We start from the raw sequence: 16928 nt of genomic DNA, 5'->3' as shown, positions 1-16928 counted from the left end.
TTATTCCCCTCACCCTCTGGCCTATCACTTGGATGGGAGCATTTGCTACTGGTCCGTAAGAGTTTTCTTATATCCCTGAACCTGGCCCATGAGGCTCTTACTATTTCTTTTCCAGAATGTCATTATCTTGACACCCAACTTGCTGTTTCAGAAAAGCCCAAATCACATAGTGGATAGCAATACCTTAACTCCATAAGTGCAAAAATAGACAACAAGACACAATGGATGGAAGCAAGACAGCTTACTATTCACAGTACATGAAAGGAGCATCAATATGTACTACTGATTTCTCAGTCCCTAAGTCCCACAGAGCATCATGGTGGGTCCAGAGAAGGGCTGCATACTCAGTTGGTTGTGACATGAGAGGAATACTGGGCCAAGGCCTCAGCATCTTTTTTAGCAAGCAGCAAACAAGCCAGTCTCCCTCCTGTGGGAAGCTGGTAGTCACACAGCAGTCACACTGTGGTTGGCTTAACCTACTTGATTGCCTGTGTGCTATAGAAATTGCTCAGGGGACAATTAGGCCTTGCAGTTTAGCATGCTCAGCAAGGATGTGCTGGGGCACTTAGGGCCTATATTTAGAAAAAATTCTGAAAATGTTTACTTACAATTAGCAAACATGTGAACAAAGTTTAGAGGGCTTTTATGATGGAAAGGTGATTCTGCATGTGATTGTCCCTATAATCTTGGGTACCAAGAGCATCACCCATGTTGGTAAGCAGGTCGGGCAGAGTAAGTTAGAGACAGTCTAACAAGGAAATCTATTCTCCTTTCTTCTGTTCTCTTACCATCTTTCCTACATGCCTGGTGATAAATGTAGAAAGATAATCTGGATTTTTTTTTTTTTAATCTCTAGGGAGCTGACAGGCATTGTTATAGCCATGCCATCACTTACTTGGACTACTGCAGTATCACCCAGCTAACTTTCTTCTAGATCTGCTATGTATATACTTAGGCTTACTCTTCCTCAAGTACCTCTTTCAGCCACTCTGTTGACTTCCTATCACCTTCAAGGGTGTCTAAACGCTCAACCTGGACATTCCAAGTCCTCTAAGCTAATCACATCTCTGGTTACTTCTCTTTCGAGTGGCAAAGGGGAATCACTCATTATTCCTGAAAAGTTTCTGTTTCATTTTCTTTATTCATGACATTACCTAGACTTAATTGCACACTCCTCTGCTTCCCACTTCCTTAGACATTCTTTACCCTTTAAGGTCTAGCACATGCCCTACTTACTTCATGACAACAAATATGAAAACTCAGTTTTCTAAGCTATTTTTCTATCTAGCACTTAGCATAACTCTTTGACTCTGTCTGCACTCGCCAACTAGATTGTAAAGTCCCTGTGGGTTGCAGATTCCGTTTACCACATGGATTGCCTGTAGCTTACATATAGTGTTAACTATGTATTCACTGATGGATGGATGAATTTTTTTCCTTTTCAACGATATTTGAAGAGTTTCAGATGAGATGACCATATTTGTTTCTTGATGTTATTTTCATTTAAAAAATTCTATCTAATTTGCTTTAAGAGCATCTTAAGATAATTTTGATATTTTCCTTCAGTGGATTTCAATATGGCAGTTCTTCCCATGATAGCTTTCTCGTAGCATCTCAGATTTCCTCCATGTATCTTCTCTGAGTCATTCTGAACTGGGGCCACCTGTTCTCTTACTGATTTAATTGAATTATGTGTTACACTCATGTTGCTTTAGGAGTGACTCTCAAAACTAACTAAGCAGCTGAAAGGAAGGGAGATGAAATGTGGGAAGAACTTCAAAACCGACTTGAACGTGTACTAAATTTGAGTATATATTGCAATAGCTACCTGAGTAATGACTATCATACTATGCAGTAACCCTGTCTGATTATTTTGGCTCAACACTTTTAGAAAAGCATGTTTAGCATAAATTGCTTACATGAATTTTTCACTAAATAAAGAGAATGATTGTTTCTTTTGTCAAGATCAGGTACCCTGAAGTATTTATTTCAGAGAGAAAAATAGCTTATTCAATGAGTTCAGAATTGTCTGATCCCTTAGCAGCCCTGAAAGTACTATTTTTATGATTTTCCAAAGCCCTAATGTCTTTAGAAAGTAAAAAAATATAGACTGTGCACCATCAACAAATCAAAAATATTTATAGACTCTCTTTTCCTACACAGGAGAGGAAAGGAAGGCTGTCTGTAGGGACCAAGATTTACTGAAGTGGAGTGGCAAACGAGAAAGAGATCCTGCCATTTGTAATATCTCAAGGAGGGAAAAAAACACACCTACCTGGAGTGTGGAGGAGAGGTGGGGTGGGGCTGGGGAGTACACGGGGCAACTTCCTGAGGCATTTTTAACCTCAGAAAAGGCTAGAATGATCAGAGGAGGATAAATTGGATGAGATAAAGTCATTCCTTCTTGAATCTTATAGCACTAATACCAATTCATTAAAAAAGTTAAATTTAACTTGTTAAAACAGAGCTAATTTCCATAAATTTTATAACTTACATAAATGACACTGACCCTGGGGTTTCAAAATATTTAACTGGTAAGGTGTGTGACCAGGGTCCTGATTGGTCACTGGCCAGTGCTGGAGCTTTTTATACAGCCAAGTGTTAACCCTTTTGTTTTGGGATCCTGGAGATGTCAGGGTGGTTCCGAGAGAGGCACTGAAGATGGGGAAGAGGGGGCATTCAGGAGGTGCTGGGCAGTGGCTATTGACTAACGTATATGGACATATTTCAATATGTTATAAACCAGTATGGCTCTACCAGTGTGTACTAGCTAAATATTAGTTGGTTCTAAGTTCAAAGTTCTGTCTCTAGGATTTTCTCAGAGGAAAAGAGCCCAAATATTAAAAATGTTATATGCATGGTGATAATTGCTGTGATAATTTATAGATCATAGGACAACTGAGAATAGCCTATGTATTCCATAGGGGACTATTTAAGTTTTGATGTGTTTAATCAATAAAATTTATGCAACGAATAATACGATTGTTATGAAGGCTTTGTGATAACATTTAAATGCCTATAATACATTGTCGAGTTATAACACTGTTGTTGCACATAGGTATTTAAAAAAATACACATGGACACATGGGAAACTCTGTTTTGTTACTTGCTGTTTTGGATTCTATTAAGTATGGACTTGATGGAGACTGTAAAATCTCTTTCACACGTACCTATATTAAACCAAATCTTCTCAAACTTGTGCAGTGGGGTTTTTAAAAAAATTAAGTGCAGAACTTTAAGTTGATCTTTATGAAAGCTTATGTTGGATGTTTTGGCCCACTGTTCCAGACATCTACCTTCTATTAGCATATGTATTATACCACCAAAGCCATCAAGCCTAGGGTTCATTCTTACTTCCTCTCTTTCCCTCATCTCCTCCATCAACAAGTCGCTATCAGCAGTACCTTCAAAATCGATCCTGAATCTGCCCTCTCTCCCATCTTCTACTACTACCACCCTATTGTAAGCCACCACCACCTCCTGTCTGGATGCCTATGATAGTCTACCAGCTTCCACTCCCACCTCATCTCCAGCACCCACAGCCTATTCTTCAAATAACAGCTGGAGTGGTCACTTTGACCTGTCAACCAAATCATGTCACTCTCCTGGTTAAAACTCTTAAATGGCTCTCTACTTCTCTTCAAATAAAAATCGAACCCTTGCCAGAACTTACATGTCCTGCCTGATCTGGCCCCTCTCTGTGTCTGGAATCTCATCTTTTCCTATTCTCTTCTCACATATGATGCGCTTTCAGCCACTTTCTCTGCTTTCTTTACCTAAAGCAAATCAAGCTCATCCTGCCTCCAGACATGAGCCCTAACTATTCCTGTTGGAAATACTTTGCCCTCAGCACCTTTAACCACAGACAACTCTTTGTATATTTTTATTTTGACAGGGAGAAGTTGAAGAAATAGTATGAGAACTTTTTATTGGCTTGATATATAAATATTTTTTTCTGAGAAATTACTTCTGTAACTTCTCATTTTAGGAACAGTTGGAGGGTAGAAAAAATAGTTTTTCTCTGAGCCTTATGGCTGTATTTGTCAACAAGCATTTGTCTACTGCTGGACTTTATTTAAGCTCCTTATAAAGAGGTCAAACTGTGTGTATAATAGGAGAGACAAAAGAGGAATGAAGTGTGTGCAACTGCTTGAAGTTTCATATTTCTGAGCTTCCAGCAGAGAAATCTTGAGTCACATGCTCTTCTGTCTGAGAAACTGCTAGAATGGTGTGCATGGTAGAAATTGGACCAAAGATAATAGATACACTTACAAATTTGCATCTATGATAGAATATTTTTCAATTTAAGTATATAACATTGTTGCATTGATCTTGCTAATCAACACTGTAGCTGTTGTTCTTACCATTTTTATTACTAACTGTATAATTACTACATTTCAAATGAGAATAATTTTATCATTAAAGTCAATTTTTCTTTAACTTTTTGAAGCACAAAATAGACATTTTAATTTATATGCAAAAGTTAAAAAGTCAGTCTAAAAGGAGAGGCACATTTAATTCTAGTGAATAGAGGCATTTGTAGGATATTTTGAGTCTGTCATACCTACAAATCTCAGAAATGCATTTGGCAATATATTTTTCAACAGCATATCTACTTTCTTCATTGTAACCTTCTCCTCTTTTGCCTCTTCTCCTTAATTTCTTATCATTGATCTCAAAATCTGTAGCCTTTTGGGGTCTTATAGGACATTACAATTGTATAGTGTAGGCTGTCATTTCAGAGGTGAAGAAATAACAGTTTGAAGAGGATGTGGGGTCATATTAACATCTCCATTAAGAGAACATAATATTGGAGTGACGTCAGCAAGGTGGTAGAATAAGAAGCTCCAGACCACCCCCACTTCCCTGAGACACTGATTAGACCAATTCCCTTGTGAGAAATCCAGAAACCAGTTAAGAGGCTCCTGCACCCCACGTGAACAAAGTTATTAGGAAAATTTGTGGCACTCACTCATCTTAGTACCTCCCCCCAGCTCAGCATGGTATGATCAGGAAAAAACTCCCAGCATCCAGCTTCTCCCTGATGCAGGGGAAAGAGGAGACAGTACATCCAATGTTCAGTCTTTAGCAGGGAGCTCCCAAAAGAACTTGCTTCTGTGTTGCCTGAATCTAAGAGGTGACAAGAAAGGGCATCAGGTTGGGGGCTGCTGAGAACAATCAATGATTTGGACTAACACTCACTCACTCACAAGAGTTCTTCAATCTGGCCCAGTGCAGAATGAGTGGGAGAAAACCTCCAACTATTAGTTTTTCCCTGTTGAGGAAGAGAGTTGTAGCATGTGTTGAACATCTCAGCATTTTAGGGGGCTGTGTGAGGGACTGGTTTTTGTCTCATCTGTCTAGGAGCACTGATGGGACCTGGCATACTTTAGAGACCTGGGGGGCCATAGAAACAAATGAAAGCAGGGTGACTTGTGGCAGCCCCAAAGAACCTGAAGTTCCATAGACAGACACCAAAGGGAGGAAGAGATTATGAGATCCTGAAAAAAGAAACTGGCAAATCCCTCTAATTTATCCTATACATGTATAAATCCAGAGAAAACACATCCACGGAAAAGGTTTGAAAGGCCCCCACGTCTTTAGCCAGGCCAAAGTTCTTTTGCTGTATGAAATCAGTCCATAAAGACTAGAAGTGGCTTTTTCCCCCCAAAATGTGTGGATCCCAACACAAAATTACAAGGCGCATGAAGAAAGAAGGAAATATGGCCCAATCAAATTAATAAGATAAATCTCCAGAAACCAACCCTAAAGAAATGGAGGTATATTAACTATCTAACAAAGAAATAAAAATAGATACTCAAGAGAACTTTATAAAGATGCTCAATGAGCCCAGGAAAATCAAGTAAGAACAAAATGAGAATATCAGCAAAAGGATCAAAATATAAAAAAGAACCGAACAAATTTTGGAGCTGCAGAAATAAATAACTGAGTTTAAAAATTCACTAGAGGGGTTCGACATCATACTTGATCAAGAGGAAGAAAGAATCAGCAAATGCCAAGACAGATCATTTGAAATTATCCAATCAGAGGAACAAAAATAAAACAATGAAAACAAAAAGAAAGCCCAGGGGAATTAAGAATACCATGGAGTGGGGCAACATATGCATTAGAGGAGTCCCAAAAGGAGAATAGAGAAAGGGCAAGAGAACTCGTATGAAGAAATGTGGTTGAAAACTGCCCAAATCTGGGGAAGGAAATGAACATCTAAATTCAAGAAGTCTAGACTTCCAAATAGGATGAAACCAAAAAAGTCAAAACTAATTCATGATCAAATTGTCAAAGGCAAAGACAAAGAATTTTGAAAGCAGGAAGAGAAAAGTGATTTATCACATACAAAAGAGCCCCCGTAAGACTATATATGGATTTCTTAGAAACCTTTCAGGCAAGAAGGCGGTGGGAAGATATATTCAAAATACCGAAAGACAAAAACCCAGAATACTATATCCAGCAAAATTGTCTTTAAATATAGAGACATACTTTCTCAGATAAACAAAATCTGAGGGAATTCATCTCTAAATCTGCATTACAAGAAATGCTTAATAGAGTCCTTCAAGTTAAAATGAAAGGATGCTGGACAGCAACACAAAAGCCTATGAAAGTATAAAACTCACTGGTAAAAGTAAATATATAGACAAATACAGAATACTGTAATACCATAATGCTGGTGCATAAATAACTTTTAATTCTGGTATGGAAGCTAAAAGACAAATGTATAAAAAGTAACTAAAAAATATGTTAATGAATATATGATATACAAAGATATAGTTTGTGACATCAATAACAAAGTGTGCAAGGAGAGTAAAATAGTAGAATTTTTATATGTGATAACTTGTCAGTTTAAAATATTGTTTTAAGGTGTTTTATGTAAGCTCTATAATACCCACAAAGAAAATACCTATAGAAGTTTCAAACAAGAAAATAAGAATGGAATCAAAGCTTGACACTATAAAGCATCAACAAAGCATGAAGGAAGAGAGCAAGAAAGGAAAAGAACACAAGCAATGCAAGACAGAAAGCAATTAACAAAATGACAATATAGTCATGCATTGCTTAATGACAGGGATATGTTTTCAGAAATGCTTCATTAAGTGATTTCATCATTGTGTGAACATCAAAGTGTACTTACACGGACCTGTATGGTGTAGCCTACTACACATCTAGGCTATATGGAATAGCCGGTTGCTCCTAGGCTACAAACCTGTACAGTGTGTTACTGTACTGAATATTGTAGGCATTTGTACCACAGTGATAAGTATTTGTGTATCTAAACATGGCAAATGTAAAGATACAATATAAAAGATAAAAAATGGCAGACCTGTATAGGGCACTTACTATGAATGGAGCTTGCAGGACTGGAAGTTGCTCTGGGTGAGTCAGTGAGTGAGTGTGAAGGCCTAGGACATTACTATACACTACTGCGGACTTTATAAACACTGCACACTTAGGCTACACTAAATTTGTTTTAAAAATTTCAATAATTAACCTTAGCTTCCTGTAACTTTTATTTTTGACAAATAAAAAGACAAAATAGATTTTAAGTTGGAAACTGTCACAAGAGACAAAGAATAACATTATATAATAAGAGTCAATCTACCAGGAAGGTATAACAAATATAAATATATACGCACTTAACATTAGAGTGCCCAAGGACATGAAGCAAATATTGGCAGAACTGAAGGGAGAAGTAGACAGTAACCAATAATAGTAGGAGATTTCAATATCCCACTTTCAATAACGTATAGAACATCCAGACAGAAGAACAATAAGGAAACAGAGGACTTGAACAACGCTATAGACCAAAGGGACCAAACAGATATATATAGAACGTTCCACCAACAACAGCAAAATATACATTCTTCTCAAGTACACGTGGAATATTCTCCAGGACAGATCATATGTTCAGTCACAAAACAAGTCTCAATAAATTTAATAAGGTTGAAATCAAACCATGTTTCTGTTACTACCACAATGAAATGAAACTAGAAATCAACAGCAGAAGAAAAACAGGAAAATTTATGAATATGTGGAAATTAAACAACACACTCTTGGACAACCAATGGGTCAAAGAAGTAATAAAAAGGGAAATTAGCAAATACCTGGAAAACAAACACACAACATACCAAAACACATGGTATGTAGCAAAAGCAGTACTAAGAGGGAAGTTTACAGCAATGAACACCTATTTTACAAAAAGATCCTAAATAAACATGCTAACTTTAAACTTCAAGGAACTAGAAAAAGAAGAGTAAGTTAAGCCCAAAGTTAGAAGGAAAGAGAAAGATTAGAGCAGAAATAAATGAAATAGAGAATAGAAAAAATTAGAAAAGATCAACAAAACTCAGACTTTTTAAAAAAAATTTAAATAAAATTGACAAAATATTAGCTAGACTAATCAAGAAAACAAAATCAAGAATGAAAGAGGATACATAACTGACGCTATAGAAATAAAAAGGTTTATATGAGACTACTATGAAAAACTGTGCAACAACAAATTGGATAATCTAGAAGGAGTGGATAAATTCTTAGAAACATAAAACCTACCAAAACTGAAATATGAAGAAATAGAAAATCTGAACAGACCTATAACTAGCAAGGAGATTGAATCAGTAATCAAAAATTTCCCAAGAAGAAAAGCCCAAAATCAGAGAGCTTTGCGGGAGAATTCTTCCAACCATTTGAAGAAGAAAGAGGCCAATATTTCTAAAACTCTTCCAAAAAATTGAAGAGGAAGGAACACTTCCAAACTCACTTTGTGAGGTCAGCATTACCCCGATAACAAAGTCAGACAAAGACCCTACAGAAAAGAAAACCTACAGGAAAATATCTCTGATTATAGATGGAAAGATTCTCAACCAAACACTAGCAAACCAAATTGAATAGCATGTTAAATGAATCACACACCATGACCAAATGGGATTTATTCCTGGGAGGTAAGAATTGTTCAGTGCATGAAAACCAATCAACTTGACACACCACATTAACAGAACGAAGGGTAAAAATCGCATCGTCTCAACAGTTGAAGAAAAAGTATTTAACAAAATACAAAACCATTCCATGTTAAAAAATAACAAACAAAAAACCTCAACAAACTAAGGATAGAAGGAAATCACTTCAACATAATAAAGGCCATATAGTAAAAACCCACAATTAACATCATACTCAATGGTGAAAAACTGAAAACTTTTCCTCTAAGATCAGCAACACAGATGTCCACCCTTGCTACTTCTATTGAACATAGCATGGTAAGTACTAGCGTTGGAAAGGAAAAAGTATAATTATGTCTTATCAGATAAGATGATCTTTATATGTACAAAGACCTAAAGATCTGCAATAAAACTTTTGGAACTAATAAATGAATTCAGCAAAGTTGCAGGACACAAAATCAACGTACCAAAATCAGCTGCATTTCTGTATATGAACAACTGAAAATTCAAAAAGAAAATTAAGAAAACAATTCCATTTATGATACCATAAAAGAGGAAAAAATGCTTAGGAATAAAGTTAACCAAAGAGATAAAAGACTTGTACACTGAAAACTACAAAGCATTGTTAATAGAAATTAAAGAAAACACAAATAGACATCTTGGGTTCACAGAGTGGAAGACCTAATGTTGTTAAAATATTCATGCTACCCAAAGTGATCTATGGATTCAATGCGATTTCTATCAAAATCCCAATGGTATTTTTTTGCAGAAATAGAAAAAACAATCCTAAAATCAGTATGGAAGTGCAGAAGACCCTGAATAACTAAGATAATCTTGAGAAAGAACAAAGAGGGAGTCCTCACATTTTCTGACTTCAAAATTTATTATAAAGCTACACTAATCAAAACAGTATGATATTGGCATAAAGATAGACATACAGGTCAATGAAATAGAGAACCCAGAAATAAACCAGAGCAGATATGGTTAAATTTTCTTTGAGGGTGCCAAGACTAAATACTGGGGAAAGAATAGTCTCTTCCAAAAATGATATTGGGAAAACTGGATGTCCACATGTAAAAGAATGAAAGCGGATGCTTACACCACACACAAAAATTAACTCAAAATGGTTTAAAGACCTAGACCTAAAACTATGAAACTCCTACAAGAAAACAGAAGTAAAGCTTCATAACATTGGTCTTGGCAATGATTTCTTTTCCTTTTTTTTTCTTTTTAAAGATTTTATTTTTTCCCTTTTCTCCCCAAAGCTCCCCGGTACATAGTTGTATATTCTTTGTTGTGGGTCCTTCTAGTTGTGGCATGTGGGACACTGCCTCAGCATGGTTTGATGAGCAGTGCCACATCCGCGCCCAGGATTCGAACCAACAAAACACTGGGCCTCCTGCAGCGGAGCGCGCGAACTTAACCACTTGACCACAGGGCCAGCCCCTTGGCAATGATTTCTTGGATATGAAATCAAAAGCACAACCAACAAAAGCAAAAATAAAGTGGATTATCAAACTAAAAAGTTTCTGCACAGCAAGCAACACATGCAGCAGCATGAAAAGGCAACCTATGAAATAGGAGAACCTATTTGCAAACCATCTACCTGATAAGGGGTAAATATCAAAAATATGTAAGGAACTCATACAGTTCAAAAGTGAAAAAACAACCCCATTTAAAAATAGAGAAAGGAACTAAATAGACATTTTTCCAAAGGAGACATACAGATGGCCAATGGGTACATGAAAAGGTGCGCAATATCACTAATTATCAGGGAAACATAAATCAAAACCATCAGCTATCACCTCGTACATGTTAGGATGGCTATTATATATATATATATATATATATATATATATATATATATATATATATATATGTATGTAGAAAGGATAAATGTTGAAGATGTGGAGAAAAGGGAACCCTTGCACACTCTTAGTAGAAATGTAGAATTGTATAGATGTTATAGGAAACAGTATGAAACTTCTTCAAAAAATTGAAAATACAACTACCATATGATCCAGCAATCCCACTGGATATTTATCCAAAATAATTGACAATAAGCTCTTGAATACATATTTGCACACTCATGTTCATTCAGCATTTTTCACAATAGTCAAGAAGTGGAAACGCCTAAATGTCCACCAACAGATGAATGGATAAAAAAATGTGGCATACATATACAATAGAATATTACTCAGCCTTAAAGAAGAAAATCCTCTCATATACATAGATGAAACTTGAGGACATTATGCTAAATGAAGCAAGCCAGTGACAGAAGGACAAATACTGCATACTTTACTTATATGAAATATCTTAAGTAGTCAAACTCACCGAAGCACAAAGTAGAATGGTGGTTGCCAGGAACTGGAGATGGGAGTGGGGTGTGGAGGTGCTATGGAGTTCAATAGATATAATTTCAGTCATGCAAAATGAAAATGTTCTAGAGATCTGCTGTTGACATAGTTAACAGTACTGTACTGTACACAAAAATCTGTTGAGGATTGATTTCATCTACGTGTTTTTTTCATAATAAAAAAGAGAACACAGCATCAAATAACAGATCTATCATCTTTGTCACTCCCCCTACCCTCTCTGTATCAGATTTCTCTGAAAACCAGAAGACAAATAAATGGAAATAAAAATGGAAATGTTAAATTTTTGGCCTGAAGATTGATATATTAGGTATGATCTGATTTCTTGGAGCCTCTGGTTTAGGGAAATCTGTGATTAATGACTTATGACGTTAGTGTTCATGATGGTAAGGATTTCATTTTCAAAACAATGTTTTGCTTTTTAAAAATAGAATTTTAATATACAACATATAGAAATATACAGAGTATTGTATACAATATAGAATATTATATACTTTATGAGTATATATAGTATATACATAGTATTTTGAATATATACAATATATTTTTATGTATAAATATATATATATGCACATACGTATTTACAGTAGGGAAGATATTCCCTGGGGATGATAAGGAGAGGTAAATAGAAGAGTAGAGGAAGCTGAGTCTGTCTGAAATTAGAACTGGGTGCTCTTCTCTTTTACTTTGGAGGTGGAGGAAGGGTGATGGGTTTTGAGATGGAAAGGGGAGGCACAAGAGAAGCTTCACCAGACAATGCCTATGCCCTGACCATCACTGGCCAGAAGTGTTGATCACCCCTTGTCCTCACCCCATGCTGAGGAGCGGCAGCATGACAAAACAGTTGTTGGGTGCTGGGCCTGGGGACTCTGGCTCTTGTCCTGTGCTCTGCTATCAGCCAGCTAAGGCACATGGGAACAGTTTCCAGACCCGATTTCCTCATCTGTAAAATGATAAATTAATCCATGTGGCTTCTACATTGATTTCCTGGTCTTTTCATCCCATCATACCCTTCTCAAACTATACCCTGATTTTAACTTAGCAAATATAGCTGCCAAACTTCTCAGGTCTGTCCCAGACTGAATCTTTGATCTTTTGTCACTTTGGTAAAACCAAGGAAACTCCTTCCCCTTGTTCTGGTCTCTGAGATGCAAACTTGGCCAGGAGAAGGAAAGAGCAGAGCTGTGATGAGCTGCTTTTAGCAGCATCATTCCATTCAGGTATCAGGCTCTGTTCCTCGGGGTGATGGCACATGCTACTGAGCACTGGCAGTAGGAGTGATCTTTTGCAGAGAACAGCAAATGAGTCCACAGAAGGGAGGATTCTGCCATTTAACCCCTCACTTCTGCTGAATTTTCCTTGGAGTGTAATTTGTTAGTATCCATCATTGATCCTCTGCAGGTCATCACACCGATTCCTTTCAGAATGTATCTTACAACCACGGGCAGGGGCAGAGGGACCTTCTATGGAATTGTGCAGAAATTCAGGGCCTCTAATCCCATGTAGTATTAAATCATCAAAAGATCAGACCAAAACTCATCAAGCACATACCATAAGCTAGGCATTGTGAAAGATTTCCCATACATTCATTCCCTTATTTTCGTTGCCAAACTGCAGGTCATCAATTCTTTTTTACTGCAGGTTTTACCCAACATCCAAGTGTCCTGACCTGTGGCAGATCCTACATGCCTTGTTTCTGTCTTCCAGATCCTGACTCACAGCCGCCTCTTCACTACAATGCCTCTGCAGCATTTCTAACTCTAAGACAACTATGCGACCTTTTCTGTATTCTCCGTTTTATTTGATGGTTTGACACACAGGCACATTTATCCCCAGGCTTTCAGGTCTTGAGGACATTGTGGATGTAGTAATAGAAACTTCCTCTCATGGGTCATGCTTTCCATGCCAGAGAAGTCCTGTGAAGGAGCACATTACTGACCCCGCACCTATTCATCAGCCAGAAAGTGTTTATTTGCTGAGTACATTCTCAGGCACTGAGATTATTATCATTGTCATATCATTTTAGATTAAATATACATTCATATTTTTTAAAATGTTGAAACAGTCTACTCTTCTTCTGAAAAAAGAACATCAGATAGCTATCTTAGAAATCTGAGTTTAGTACCATATGATACCTTAATTCCCTCCCCCACCCCCTTGGAAACTGTGAAAACAACACATTTCTGTAACCCATGGCATTTTTCTTGGTGATCATCAATGTAAAGCCTAGATTAAACGTGAAACTGAGATTTAATTTGTGCATTAGATTTAGTCAGTATAAAATTAATTTTAATCTTCTGACAGTGTTTTGAGAGAAATGTGTTCATTCATTAAATATAGCTTAAACGATTCTATTTACTCTGCTGTTTTAGAATAAGGTACAATTGATAATGGCTAGGATTTATTATGTTGCTGTTTATAGTCACCAATATTTTCACAGCTATCACTTCATTTAAATAGGATCTCTGTCCTCAAAAAGCTTGCATTGACTAACTGAGGGGAGAAAAACCAACAAATATGTAACTACTAGAGAACTGTTAAGTGGTGTTGCATGTGAATGTAAATATCACCGAGAGGAGAAAGGTCAGTATAGATTGAATAAATTCCACTAAATGAGAGTCAGCCTAGTCCTACCTCTAGCTAGCTTTGTAAAAAAAAAAAAATGTATTAGTTGAACTTCACTATTCTCAGACCATAGAATTGTTATCTTAGTTCACCAGTCTTTGCTTTGCAAGAATGGCAGAGGTTGTTCATACTCTCCAGATACAGAACATTCCTTTATCTAATCACCTTTGATTGATTCATTTTAAAAACCAGAAATGTGCAATTATGGAATAAAATCATTACCAGAAGAAACAGAATAATAAATTCTGCTCTCATTCTTAGCAAAAAACAGATGAATTGTTCTACTTGCATTATGTTATTTTGTTTCTATTTGCCTCCACTATGACATGCGGTTCTCCTCAAAGAAACACTTGAAGATCTTGTAATTTATGTTTTCCATCAGTTTCCTAACTGCAAAGTCTTATTACCTTAAGTTATACCATTTATCCTCTAGGGGAGGTGTGGGAAGCAGGATGAAATTTCACACTCAGAATTAGCTCAATTTTGCATTAGGAAAAATGGGAATTCACTTATGAGCTCTCTTTTTGCTTGAAATTCTCTTTTTGCTTGCATTTTGTTTGTTAGTAAGCTTCATTCTGAGCCTGTTTATTACACAGCAGTTGTGCCACTCATTAAAACTCAAGGGCTAGAGGGAGAATGGTGCCTTAAGAAAGGGCTCACACTTGTTGCTCTGAGTATCATGTATGTGTAAGATTGTGAAAGCAATGCTTATGCATTCATCAAAGGTCTTTAGAAACTAGCATCTTTAGAATACCTAGATGGTATAGCCTACCACACACTTAGCAGCAGTAATAACTACCACATTCTAACCATATGTTCATCAAATATTTGGTTTATTCTCCTAACCACGAAGCACACTTACCCCTCTCTGAAGATTACCACCCCGAAGTTGCATTGAATCATGGCTTCAAGCTCAAAGTCCAGGATCTCTAGATTATTCATAGTAGTCTCCATACCAGGGGTAGGGAGATGGTGGTCATGTCTGGGCGTGGATTTGGGGATAGAGACTGTTACCAATTAGGCTTGTGGTTGGAGCTCCTAGCTATGGAGAACAATGGTCCTTGGCTTCACCTTGTGGGGGATTCTTGTTTTTCTAGTAGTTGTGCACCTCACGATGACGTTCCAGTCAATGACAAAGCACATACAATAGTGGGCCCATAAGATTAGTACCATATAACCTAAGTGTGTACTTAGGCTATACCATCTAGGTTTGTGTTAAGTACACTCTATGATAGTCACATAACTACGAAATTGCCTAACAATACGTTTCTTAAAGCGACGCATTGACTGTATCCTCTTTGGTCACATGTGAAGTAGGAATTGGAAAATACATTCTCTCGTGGTCTGAGCAGGCTTCTTAGCCCACTTCTTGCCTGTAAATGTTTGAGACCCTCAAGTTTTTTCTTAGGTTTCATAGTCTTGGTTTGTTTTGGCAATTCAGTTCTTAGCTTTTTGTTTTAGTTTAGTCACCAAAATGTGCTCATAGCCATACTCACAATTATTTTCTATGTATTTTCCACAGATTTGCTATATATCTCTGCTTTCTTATCCCCATTCCTTTCTCTTACTTAGCTTAATTGTAAATGCTATGGGCCTATCAGGCTTCTTTGGTGCAGAACCATTCCCTTAGACTACTCTTTGCTGAGCCATTTTTTCCCTACTTGACACAGTTTACTGGATGCCACCTAAATCTGCTCACAGATTTTAACTATGGCTGAGACAGCTAAACTCTTGGTTTAATTCTTGCTGCAGTGTCGAGTCCTAATTGGCCTTGTTACTCAAGACATTTCTCAACTTTTTCCTTCACTCACTAGACTCACTGTCTCTTCCAAACTTAGAAGTTCCTGCATTTGTGGACTCTCTATTCCCTAACACTTTTGCTTGCAATGTGGCTTATTCTTTCCTGATTTCATCTCTTTCTAGCAATACCTATGTTATGGATTGAATTGTGTCTTCCTAAAAGTATATGTTGATGTCCTAACCCCCCAAGCACCTCAGAGTGGCATCTTTACAGAGGCAATCAAGTTAAAATGAGGTCATTAGGATGGATTCTAATACAACTGGTGTCATCATAAAAGGGAAAATTTCACCTCATAGACAGGCATGCACATAGAGACAGGAAGAAGGCATGTGAAGATGAAGGCAGAGATAGGACAAACACATCTACAAGCCAAGGAACACCAAAGATTGTCAGAAAACCACCAGAAGCTAGAAGAGAGGCATAAAACAAATTCTCCTTCACAGTCCTCAAAAGGAACCAACCCTGTGTACACCTTGATCCCAGACTTCCAGTCTCCAGAACTGAGATAATACATTTCTATTGCTTAAGCCACCCCTTTTATAGTAGTTTGTTATTGCATCCCTAGCAAGCTAACACCCCTTGCAAATGAAGCCAACAATGGGGAGGGCATATTGTTCTATTCTAACCACTTCTACTAGACATATACCTTCATTAAGTCTATTTATCAGCTTTGCACATTATTGTCGATAATAATCTTGTCAAATATGTAATCTTTGTGCAATATAGATCACCATACTCTTGGTACAAATTTCCGCTTCATTCAGGGTAGGTTACGCTGCTGTAACAAACAACCCCAAGATCTCAGTGCAAATGGTAGCCTATTCTCACAAGGGCTACATATCCAGCTCAGACTGAGGGGCAGGCTCTGCTCTCTGCTGACTTATTCAGGGATAAAGACTGATAGAATGTTCATTGCAATGTGATTCCAGGATCACCACATAAAACAAAACAAAAAGAATACTTGAAGGTCTCTCACTGACCATTAAATGCTCCATTCATTTATGACGTAATGACCAGAACTAGTTATATGTTATCACCCAACTACAAGGGGAACAGGAAGTTTTGTCTTTTGTGTGCTCAGAGGGAAAGATTACAAGATATAAGTGTAACACTGATAACTACCACCAAAATACCCCCAGAATTTGCTTGAGAAACTGATAGTTTTCATGTATTCATTAATTC

Source organism: Equus asinus, chromosome 11 (genome assembly GCF_041296235.1).
Source record: "Equus asinus isolate D_3611 breed Donkey chromosome 11, EquAss-T2T_v2, whole genome shotgun sequence".
NCBI classification, from domain to species: domain Eukaryota; kingdom Metazoa; phylum Chordata; class Mammalia; order Perissodactyla; family Equidae; genus Equus; species Equus asinus.
Note: the sequence above shows the minus strand (reverse complement) of the source record.